Raw genomic sequence first — 12,853 nt, 5'->3', positions numbered from 1 at the left:
AGACTTGGAACATAGTGAGACATAGGGAAGCTTCCAAATTACCTGCATTCTTGTGTGGAAGCATTCTGCATTTTTAAGTAGGGAACTCAACCAGTCCTGTGTCCATAAATACTAGTGTTGGCAATAGAAGCTAATTTTTAGAGTCAGGTTTTTCAGTGTCCTGACCAAGAAAACTTTCAGCATTGAAAACAAACAAAAAACCAAAAAAACCACCCCCAACTCCCAAAACCCACAAACCAACCTTCCTTTCTTCCTAGAAGCCCCACACCTTATTCTCACTTAGATGTGTATCATCTGGCTTCTGCTTGTGTTTTATGGCGAACTTAGGCGGTTGAAATTTTTGCTCTTACACGTATACCTGTGCAAATACTCCTGAATGCTAGATGTTCCAGATGTTAGTTTCATCTTTCCTACAGCTTATGATTGGGGTGTTTCAGCAGGTTCTGGAGAAGAGATTAAGCTGCAAACAGCTGTATTGCATTCAGAGCTTGAGGAATTTGATTTTTGCTCATACCTACTATTTCTTTGCCTCCTCATCTTCTACAGGCTGGTTCCAATGAAATTGAACTACTGGCTGGTGATAGTGGCTATAGACAAGGTTTTTACATGCTGTTAAAAATGAACAAAAACTTAGAGCACTTGCAAGTACCTAATGTGTGTGGTATGCAAGCAACAGATCGTTCTGTTGCCAAAGGTTTTGGTGCTGAATGCTGCTACGATTTGATTTATATGTGACTGTTCAAGTTGAAGTAGCTATCCAATCTTGCAAGCTTATTTTTAAAAAATGCAAGTAATAGGAGTTTGAAGCATGACTTCACTGTCCTACTTATTTTCCATTTGAAACTGGTGAAAGTGGTAATGCAGTGTTCTCCTGGAAGGACCTCTGTACTGAAATGAGTTACTCTAATGAGACAGCAGACTGGGACTGGTGTGCTTGCAACAAAGATCAGTTTACATCTCAGTTGTACCAAAAAGCACTTCTAAAAGAACTAAAATTGTGAGGAGGCATATTGATAAGTTGTCCTGTGTCAGTTTTTTGGTTCTGTGGATGCTGCACTGTGCCCTGAGCAGGGTTAGCTCTTGGCAATAGAAGCGGTTTGTCTCCAGAATCAAGTGCTCAGACATCCCGGAGCTTGCTGAAGTGCCTCCCCATCTGCACAACTGCCACTGCCAGAATGTTCTCTGCTTTCAGATTCAAACTGATTCACTTTCCTTAATTGAAAGTAATTCATTTTTCTAATTTTATGTCTTGTCTGTGCCCATGTAATGGAAAAGTGCTGTTACAGACATAATTAAAAAGAACCTACATATTAGTAAATAGAGAAGTGAAACTGTTTATTAAGGAAGGTGATTAAAACACTTTGAAAAATTTTAATATGTATTAAATATTTATTTTTAAGTGATCCAGGATATAATTTTTTGCTTCACTAAAAATTAATAAAACATGTATAAAGTTTTAGTATGAGAAATGCATGGACAACAACCTAAGGAGCAGCTTGAAGTTCAGCAGGTGGTGTTGTGACTTTATGGGGAGCTCCTAGACAATGTGTTAATTTTGGAAAGCTGTCCATATAGATAAGTACTGAACAGTAAGCCGCCAAAATTTGGGAAAAAACTCTCAGAACTGGGAAGTCAGATGCAAATCCATCTTTGACAGCAGAGGAATACAGGTTCCATGGGCAGATGCCCACTGGATTTCTCCTACTCAGCCTCTGCTCAAAGTACAGTTCTCCTTGTGCGGGCAAACCAGTCCAGTGAGTGTGTAGAATTGCTAGGAGTATTCTCAAATAGCTGGATTTCATTAGCCTCTAAACTATGATTTATCCAGACTAAATACATGTGACTGTGCCAAGACAGACTGAGCCACTTCAGTTCGTTGGGGGAGGACTAATGATTTCAGCTGTCTTGGTTGCAAACTACAATTATAATCTTTGTCAGGAGCAAAATGATCAGATTTTATTACCTGCATTTTTGGAGAGAAAGTAAGTCAGTATATTCCTGTCCCAGAATGAGTAATTTTTGAATTGCTGGCCGAGTTTCTTTTTCTTCTTGCAATCCATCAACATCTGGAACTATTGTAATATGCTGCATCCCTCTCTAGTTCTTTAAGTATCTGTTTTAAGACTTCTGCAACAGAATCTTTTTGTGCATACTGATTTTTACTTTTCCATTTGAAGGCAAAAGAAAACATAGGGGAAATTGAGAATAGCCTTTGAAGGATATTTGTCCCATTACTTGCCTAATTTCAAGATGTATTTGCAATAACCTCATTAGAACACATCCATTTTGAGTATGGTTGTTCAACTGTGTTGCAAAAATGAAAGCTGGTCTTGAATTTTCATGTTTCATCATTTGATTATTGTCTTCCCAAATTGATCCTGATGAAAGGATGAGGTTTTCTGATTTGCTTTCATTGTAGATGTGGTGCGTCAAGTTCAGGGATGAAGCACTTCTTGTTAAATGTGCTCTTTTCCCCTCCAAACCTCAAGCAAAAAACCAAAACCTTGGATGTTCTTCTTAAGGGCAAAACCAAATTATCATCTTGGAGTCATTCTAGTACAATTAATGACATGAAAAGGTACAGCCAAAATTTGGTTCAAAACATCAATGTGTCTGCTTACTGAGGAAGAATCTGTCTTGTGTTTCTATGGAGTGGTCAGCTACTGATACAAATTCCTTCTCCCAGCTCCCAAAGCTACTGTGTGCCACTCTTCCTCTATACAAAGACAATTTGCTTTTCATGTAGTGATGAAGAATAATGTTTTAACAGACAAAGGCATTTCTAGTGTATTATTGTGCTGTCTTTTGAGTAGCACTAGATGCTGGGAAAAATGGTAATTCACAGTGTGAATGCTTCTCACCAGCAACGTGGATAAGAACTGAGCATGTACAGTCAGTGTTGCATAAGGTACAATGGTGAACATTGTGGGAGTGAGAAAAGCCCAAATTATAGCTCTTGCTGATGGCCAAGATACAAGCCTTTTGTAATTCTTTAAGAATTACAAAACAGCCCAAACAAAATCAAAAATATTGTCACTCAAAATGTGTATGTCACTGAATTTAGTAACAATATGTTCATTTTTAGTGTTTGCAAATTCATGTAAAAATACACAACAATATTTCTGAAACACCTGTGTTCCTCTGCTTTTTTCTTGTAAACTGATACAAGGCACAGGTGGCTTCTCATTAACTTATTTCACACAAATATAAATACACGGCACAGTCTCTCTTGCTGTAACTACATAATCCAGGAAACATGATTGCTACTGATTTAATGTAATCAGTGTTGTGAGGGGATCATTCTGAGCTCTTTGTGAATGGCTCTATTCTGAGGGGATTTACACCCCATGTAAATCTGATTTAAATGGGAGAGTGGTGGAATGTGGCTTTTCTATTTAACCTATGCAAAAATCTATATTCTCCCACCTAGGTTTCTCACTGTGTGATGGGATACTCAGCTGGTGCGTGGTGGGGGAGGGCAGGAACACAAGTCCAATAGGGACAGGGAAAGTAGGTAAGGGACTATCTCAAACGGGCAAGTTATACATTTTGATTCAATATTCTGATATTCTTATCGAGGCTTTCCAGAATGTGACACTGACTCAAACCACGAACAATAAGGAGAAAACAGGAAGCATGTATCAATGTCTTTGTTGTTCTGCAATGGTTTCTTTTTTTTAAAGGACCGATGTTACAGCAGAAATAAAAATCTAGAAGAAAAGCAGCAAGCCATCTTAGGATGTAAAAGCAAATGCATTTTAAAAAAGTATTTTAGTATTTTAAAGATTTATTTCTGTTTAAATTTATTGAACTATAGCCAGATTTATTCAATTAAGATAATACACTTCAAGGTTAACTACCATTTGCTGTTCACTTAGGCAAGCTATTGTACAGTTATGTAAATTTCATGAACAGAGACACGACTTGAGTGTCTTAATTACAAGCAAAAAGTGTCATTTAAATATGAATAAGTGAATAGTTGCCTGTATTTCCTGTTCACATTCTGCTGTCATCTTTAAGACCAAGAGCTAACTAGCCATCTATATTGTGCTTTCAGTTTTTCCTTCTGTCTTTAAAATGAAGAAAAAAAAAAAAAAGAACCACCACAACAAAGCCTGTCATATAACTGCATGTAAAGTAGATGATGCGGCAATGTCCTACCCTTAGAGTTGTTATTAGCACAGTGAATTTTAATTTACTGAGATCACAATGAATAGCTGTAAATATGCAGCATTTTCTGTGGATTTCTCTGCATTTCAATATGATATCTATATTCAAATTGTACAATCTATAACTTACTTGTAAGCTCCTTTCATAGTTACTTTCTGACAAGCCTGCTAAGGGCTTATTTTGAATGCTTCTATTTTCAGTGCTAGGACCTATTATGAATTCTTCGCATTTATTTATATACACATAGTTGTGTTCAAAATAGTCTGTCTCCTTTTTAATTCATAGCCAGTCTGAATCACATTTTATGCAACAAAAAGTTTGGTAGTGATATTCTCTCCTCGTCTTTACGACTGAATTCCCTGTGTTCTGGCCGTGTTGATAGTTGGGGATTTTTTTCCCCCATTGTTTTGATTTGTTTGTCTCTGCAAAAATGACCTAGAAAGAAATCTGTTGTTAATCACATATCAACGAGGGAGGGATGATTAGTTAATAAAAACCATGCCTTGTGTCTGTGGACCAAATGGCTAACTCTGGTTCTCAGTGTGCGCGGGGTCTTGAAAGACCGTTCCCATCCCTCAGTGATGTAGCCGCAGCTCTCCCCGAGGAATGAGAAGTTCACTATTCACTCTGTGCTTGCATCACCCTTTCCAACATGTTCCCACTGATACATTAAAGGAATTAATTGCTCATAATGATCTCACCATCTGTTAACAGAGGTTCATACCTACAGGCTGGTGGCATGTGGTGGTCCTATTCAGAAATCAATAGGCAATGCTGAGGGAACGCTTTCCCACATTGCCTTCCATTGCACTCTGAAAAGGGGAGGAGAGCTCAGTGTTGGCCATCTGCTCCTTGTCTTTCTGTGCGAGAGACCTTGATGCAGTCCAGCCTGGCTCTGATCTGACTCCAGTCTGATTGGAATGTGGCTGATCTGAGAGCCTCTCAAAGCTGTGAAAGTGAGTCAAAAGGAGATCCCCATTGTCCAGCGGGGCTGAAAGAAAATGATCACTTTAAAATTCATAACTCCCAGGTGCCCGCCATCTATTCATGGGAAAAACTCTCTGAACTTCTCTTCATTAAAAAGAGAGGGAGTCCAGCTAAAAAGAGAGAAAAGGAAGTAGTTTGTGGGAAATGTGCAAGGGATTTCAGGCTAAACAAATGAGGAATTTGAAATTTTTACTTGTATTAAAGGAACCGTGTAAGGAAAGGGAAGCATTTGTAAAAGCAGGGCCTCTGCTTCAGGGGCCCTTCCCTGGGGTCCTTTAGCAAAATAAAAAGGCTTTTCCCACCACCCCCCCATACCATCCCCCCCAGGAGTTTTTCCTCCCCTTTGCTCTTTCTTACCTGTGTAAATGAGGGTAGGAATAGTACATGAATTAGGCTGTCCCTGCTTTATGTGATAAATTAGAATGCATTCAGTTTGCCCACCTCTCCTGCATGTATTTTATTGTTTAGATTGCATAGAAAGCTGACCTGATAACAAATGTAAACTGAAGCTGAATATCCTCATGGAGAATTAGCTTAGTGAGGGGGTAGAAGGGGTGTTCTGTCAGCTTGCTGCCTAAACTCTTCCCTGCCCCCATGTCTTGTAATCTGAGGATTTACCTTATCGCAGGAGGGATTTTGGTCTTCTTCCCCTCCCCCACTTTCTCCATCTTTTACCTCCTCTGAATGTTGACATAGTGCTGAATCCTTCCTCCTTCCTCAGACACATTATATGTGCTTCCCAATTCTGTGCTTTTGCCCAGGTCCTCACAATATCTGGAGTGGATTTATACTCATTCCTGCAATGTGGGATGTCTTTTCCCTCTGGTGCTGTTCATGTAGATGGAGGTAAGGAGGACTGGGAGGACCTTGCCTTCTTAAGGCAAGAATGGACTGTTTTGAAAATGCTTCATCCAACTACCTCTTCAACAAAGGACTTTGAATTACTCCTGGCAATTACAGTTCAGAGCCTCTAGTTATAGACTGATTGAGTATGCTTGAGAAATATCCAATTTCACTTCAGTGGTTTCCAGGAGATTCATCCATTGGGAAACTCCATATTTACCTGTGACGTCTTTCCAGTTTAGAGTACCCATTTCAAATCTTGTCCTGTCCTTTGTCACTACTGAGGTTAGACATATTTGATGCCTGATAGCAGGAAGTAACCCACACAGTGTTGTCTGATGGCACATGTATTTGCTGTCAGAATATAGTCACTTACCTCCCACCAAAAGTGTTTGTGTAATTCTGGATGTGACACTGACCTGCTTTCCCTGCTCCAGAAGTCTCTTCTCTTATGATGCACCAGTTTTCTTCATTTTCCCCCTCTTATTATATCATTTGTTGAAGAGAGTGATGCTGTACAGCATCTTTTCGATTTGTTTTCTTTCAATCCAAAATGTTAATAAATTTTCCCACTGGAATGTTGTTCTGTCCACCCCAATTTCCCTTTTAGATATCTTCGAGGTGGAGCCAGTTGCCTCTGATCACTATTTCTCATTTGTTTATTATGCAGTCTGAGAGGAGTGGTAAGCAATGTTCTGATTCTCTTCTTACCCAGAAGTGGTAAGCAATGTTCGGGTTTTCTTCTGACCCAGAAATTGCTGAAGAAGTAGGTAGCCATTACCAAAAAACTGAGAAGCAATGTCCCAGCAGACCTGAATGCTTGTCTTATAATTTCATGCTAATATGACGCCTCTCCTATTATCTACTTTTAATGTCTTTTCCAGCTGTTCCTTTTTATCATTATCAGTGTCAAAGATATATTTATGTGTCTTCTCTCTCTGTCTTCACTGTATGTTCATCAGGTGTAGCACTCTTCTCACCATAACCAGAGTCACTCTTTGCATTGTGATTTCTGGAAACAACAGAGCAGCACTTGACCCTGGCTTACCTTGGGTGTTGGGAGGATACATTGCAAGTCACATTTAACAGTCCTCTCTAAACCAAACAAACAAAAACCCCAAACCCCAACCTTCAAGACCAATGAAAAATGAGATCTTCTAGCAATTTACATAATGTCTGAATGCTGTGTATATAGATAGTGCCTACCCAACAGAGTTTATAGTCAGCAAGGCATTTGGAGGAGTATGATCACCCTTAGGCAGACTGTTCAAACTGATCTTGGGGAATGAAGAATCATTAAAATTGGAAAAGACCTCTAAGGTCATCAAGTGCAGCCTTCAACCAAGTCTCACCATACCCTCTGTACCATATCATGAAATGCCATGTAGACTTTTTTTTTTAAACCTTTCTAGGGATAGTGACTACTCCACCTCTCTCAGCAGCCGGTTCCAATGTTGACCCACTCATTCAGTGGAGAAATTTTTCCTAATATCCAGCCAAAACCTCCAAAAACATGTCAAATTCACAAAAACCCCTCATTTACTATTTCAGTTATTTGATGCTGAGATAGTATAACACCATGCATGAATCAGTGTTGGAAAAGCGGTAATATTAAAGAGCTCTATGAGAATTGGCATGTTCAAATAGCAGTGCTAAAGCTAGGAGAGAGGTCCACAGCTCCTGTAGGGACAAATTTGTCCAGAGAGAGTGTATGGTGGTCACACGTGGAGGAGAGAAAACAAGGGACTTAAAATATCAAGGCTATGCTTCTGTGGCCATGACTTTGGAGGAGCAGATGCAGTGTAGATATTGCACAACATGGTACTGCTTACCTTTATTCATTTCCAGAATGTGCTTTCTCTGTGTTGCACAGTTCAAATATTTGCACTCTAATACTTTAAGATCTGTTAAAATCCCCTGTAGAGTTTGGAGGTTTTTTTAGTACCCTGCAAATTTGTGTGGTTTTGAAATTATTTCTTTGTTGTTTTAAAAATTATTAATAATAGTGAAAGGATACTATCAGGAATATAGCGGGATTAAACACTTTAGTAAGCACAATTGAAGGGTAGTGGCCCAGAGTAGGAGTAAAACCCTCAAAAGTAAATGGTATAAAGGCTTGAATTAGAACTGTCATTGGTGCAATAGTAATGTGCAGTCACAGTTAAAGATCATGCATCTGCTGCTAAAGGCAAGGGCATATGCTGTTGGGTCTGGTAACTTAAATTTCAGCTTATATGTTTTCTGTTTGTTTTGGTTTTGTGGTTTTCAATATCTATATTCAAATATATATAATTTTACTAGTGCATCAGTAATAAACTTGAGTCTTTTGAATGAGGTAGATTTTCTTTAGGGCATAAATATAGTGTCATCCTGTCTTTAACTATTTTTTCATAGTAAACACTTCACTCAAGAAGCAGAATAATCTTGTGATTGTGATATAAAATCTGAGAAGCAAATATGCCATACAATTGCTTTAACATAAAATCTCATGTATGGAGCATGATAATACTGTTCAAAGGAGCAAGCATGGGAAGAATTCCCAGGAATGTCATTCCCAGAATCTGAGACACCTACCACTTTGAGAAAACGCCATGTGGCAATGCTTTACTGTCAGTAAACACTGTACAGGTTGCCTTGGAGAATCTGCTTGCTGTTTTCTCTACTTTGCCTGTGAGGTGCTTCTCTGTCTCTTGTTTATAGAACCTGTACAAGGCACTCAGGCACTGTTCTCAAGTGGAGAAAGACACATAAGGATCAGCACTTCTGGGGATTTTTCAAGGACACTGAAGTGGGTGAAGTGTTGTTGAATTCCCTTTGACTTCGTACTCTCTCTTGCAAAACCAGCATCTGTGTGCCTCCACCTCTCTGCCCTGAATGTGCTGAACTTTTATGTCAAATCCTTTCACCTGGGGTAGGATGGAGGGAGCACAGCCCTGCAGGGAAGTCTGTGATCAGGATATTGGCTTAGGTTACATGCCTAGTGTTTATTGCTTTCCAAAACCCCAGAGAAATGACCAAGATGACCACTTGTTTCCCGTTTTTTTCCCCTTCTTGGTGATATATTTCCTGTTGCTGCTACAAGCTATAACAGTTCCAACAGGAACACTTGAAAGGGGAGATACTTGGTGGTTAGATGGTCTTGTTGCTGTGAAAGAGCCACCTAGGCTGGGGGCTTGTATCTGGGTATGTGCCCCATCTGAGCTTCCTAATTACTAGGCTTTAATAAGATTGGAGTGTGCAGAAAGATCACCAGTGAGAAATGGCATCTGGACATGTGATACCTTCTGAGTGACTGTGTTTTGTTGAATGGAAAATGTGAGTTTAGTAGGAAAATTTCACAGAAGCTCTGTTCCAAGTCAGTTCACAGTAAAATGCTGTGTACATAACATACAAGTTAAAGTGTGAACAGCAGTCAGGCTTGAGTTCCCTTCCATTCTTCTATTCTTTCTGAGCTGTGCACATTGAATGGCAGAGAGAGGGTGGGGAAATGATGATAATGTGCAGCTCTGTATTAGATATTTCAAAGGCTGTTAACTTACTGAAAACAAATTTATTTTGGAATGTACAAAGGATATTTAATTTCAGCTTTAAATCTCTTCCATGTTCTGTGGTTCTCCTTTTATTTTGAACTCTGTGATGAATATGAGAACTGCTACCTTTCCTCTCTTTCCCTTGCTCTGGAAGTGTCAGCACATCAGTGACAGAGCCCAAGGTTTTTGCTTTTAAACAAAGAAAAAAAGTATTAAAGTTAAAGCTTTAAGCGTAGGAAAATTTGTAGTAATTAAAATGCATTACTCATTAAAATATTTCAGAATTCTTTACATTCGTTTCCATGGATTTTGATGCCGTGTGTTTTGCATGTGTTCTTCATTCTGGATGTGTTCAGCAGGTGACCAGTATTGCCTTAATCTGAAACACAGCTTTGGACTGGCAGGTGTCAGTAAGTTTGTTAAAGCATTGAGGTGTTTATGATAACTTGATAATTGTAGCAGCTTGTTAGGTTAGTTCAAAAGCAGAATTATTATTTGGGAGAAGAGAGGCTATAGGCTGAATTGTTCTATAAGAAAACAGAAATTAAACAAGGTTGAAAAATGTTTGTTTTTTTTTTTTTTTTTCTCAAACTTAGTTATTTAACTTCCATTTCATGTCCTTGCTTATACATGGTTTTTATTGTGGTAGTTCTTGACAGATTCAGACATATAGTCAGATTTACAGACTCTTTATGCCACAGACAGCCCCAGCCCCATTGAATGACATCTTTCATTTCATGCTCCTGCCTGGGAAGCAGAGCACGTGGGAATGCAGCTCTAACTTTGCTGGACTGCTACTGCTCTGTAGGCAGGGAAGAGATGCTGAAGGAGATTTCTTTTTTTGTTTCCAACAGTTCACTCTTAACACTTTGACACAGTGGAGAAAGCAATTTGTGCCAAGTGCGAAGCTGAAATCAGTCAGTTTCTACTTCTCTTCAAATTCCAGGGTACAGATAAAGTATCTGAATTCCAGGTTTCTAGTTCTGCCCTTCTGGCAGGCCATGGCCAGCTCATCTGTAAGTGTGGAGAAAGTTGCAACTAGAAGCCCAAGGATTGTGAAGTCTTTAGGGCACAGTAATTTTCAGACAGTTGTTTGCCAGGGTCTGCCTTTGTTCTCCAAAAGGAAAGGTGATAGGAGCTCTGTAAACTTGCTATCGGCAGATTTTGGTTGATGGTGGTCCAGGAATCACTTCATTCTGAGAAGGCTTAGCATTGGATAGAGAATGTGCTCATCTAGCTAGGATACTTTGCCTCACATGGAGTACCAGTGGATCCTGTTACTTCTTTTCAAAATGAAGATGTAACCAGTGTAAAACAGGAATACATAAAGACAGTTGTGAAGTTTAGAAAGGCCTGGACTGGACTTTGTGCAGCTCACTTGGTGGAATAGGCTAAAGAAGAGAAATAGTTCTGTGGGGGGAGGACACCACTTGCTGAATAAAGGAGCAGTTTGGAAGGAAGTGAAAAAATAATTATGAAAGCTGTGGACAAGAGGGATGTAGCTGCTGGGAAATGGCTAAAATGGTGGAGTAGATGTGTTTCAGGCGCAACAAATAGCAAACTTTCACGTTACAGTGAAAAACTAAGGCTGAGTTTACAAGGGAAAAAATTAAGCTGCTGTTTTGATGTGCTCAGAATTGGGACTGAGTATGAGATGCTGTCATCTGCTTGTCTACAGACCCTTCACTGGGGTGGTGTTTTTGATTGGATATTAAGAAAACATTGCTCAATGAAAGGGTATTCAGGCATTGGAACAGACTGCCCAGGGAAGTGCTGGAATCACCATCCCTGGAAGTATTCAAAAGATCCGTAAATGTGGCACATAAGGCCATGATATAGTGGTGAACATGGCAGTGTGGGGTTAAGGCTGGACTTGATAATCTTAGAGGTTTTTCCAGCCTTTGGCTTTTCATAATAAATGCTTTACTTTTTTCTAATGTATTATTTTAGCATATCAATCATAAAAATGAGGATGGGTAGTATTTTTTCTTGACTTTCACCCTCTGTTTTATTAAAATGAAAGATTAATTTTATTCTTTAGTGGTATACCTCTTCTTTCTTTATATGGACCTCCTAAGTGCTGGAAAGATGCTCAGGAATTTCCATGCCACATTCCATTTGTTTATACATTTGTGCAATATGGTGTAGAACTAAAAAAATCAAACAAAACTGACAAAAAACCCCAAAAAATATCCATCCCAAACAAAAATTCTAACTGAAAAGCCCCAGTTATTTTTAAAGGCTTTTCAGAACTGCTTTTCAGAGATAAGAGTGAGGTAAAAAGTGCAATGCAACAGAATATTCTGACTTTGATAATAGGTGTACTGAAGCCCCAGTGTTATGTTTAGGATGCTGAGGATAGTCTGAGATATTTCTTCAGAATTTCATTCTGTCTCTGACTATAAAGTCTTAGTGCTCACAGCAACAGCCACGTGGGTCTGCAGCCAAAGGAGAAGTGTGTCCCATCACTGGACCATACCTTCACAACTGAGAAAAGCTGATTTTTGTGGCATGTTCAGGTGCTCAGTAAGGCTGCATTATTTCAGTCTGGTAGAGGGAACAGATTCCTTAGTCAAAGAATGTCTCTTACTACCTTCCTTTCTGATGCTCTATGACTCTGTGTGCATGCATGTGTGCTAATTAGCTGACAAGACCAAAATGCATTGGAACACCTGGGTCTGCTCTATGAAATTCAGTTTATATATGGGCTTACTTTGGAAGGGAGGTCTGAGAGGTACCAGTGGCAAAACAAGATACATTTGCTGGTTGCTAAGTGTAAATCAATTTTGAGTCTAACTTGTGGATCTGTCTAACACAGATACTAGTGGAACTTGAATATCCAGGCTTATTGTTCCCTTTACTTGAGAAACCATATTTTAAAACAATTTCTCCATGAACTATTATTTGTAAGAACGTATATGTAATTGTTAGTTCTGTATTTATTGGTATATGCCTAGTGCTGTGTTTCTCTGAGCAGTGAGTGTATTTTAGTATCAAAAACTTAGCATAAGGGCCTGTTTTCAATAGTGGGGTTTTTTTGGAGTAATTCTTCATCCTTTATATTGTACATAAAAGGTGAGGAATTCTTAAAGAACCAATTTCAAATGTGTATTTTTAATTAAAATGCAGTCTGGAATGGCTTGTATTTTCAAAGACAAGGAAATAATCATCACTATCTTAGCTAGGATGTGAGTTAACATTTGCACCAGGCATAGAGTTTTTTTTTTTCAATTAGCACTCCCTTAGAAAACCCATTCCCTCAGCTTTTGTCAATGTGCTGTAGGAGAAGAAGAGCAAATAGATTGGAAATGCTCTACAGCTCA

The sequence above is a fragment of the Melozone crissalis genome, unplaced genomic scaffold (genome assembly GCF_028551555.1).
Source record: "Melozone crissalis strain CALT ecotype California unplaced genomic scaffold, PUWL_Pcris_2 ptg000042l_1, whole genome shotgun sequence".
Lineage (NCBI taxonomy): Eukaryota > Metazoa > Chordata > Aves > Passeriformes > Passerellidae > Melozone > Melozone crissalis.
This window is presented reverse-complemented; position numbering follows the sequence as displayed.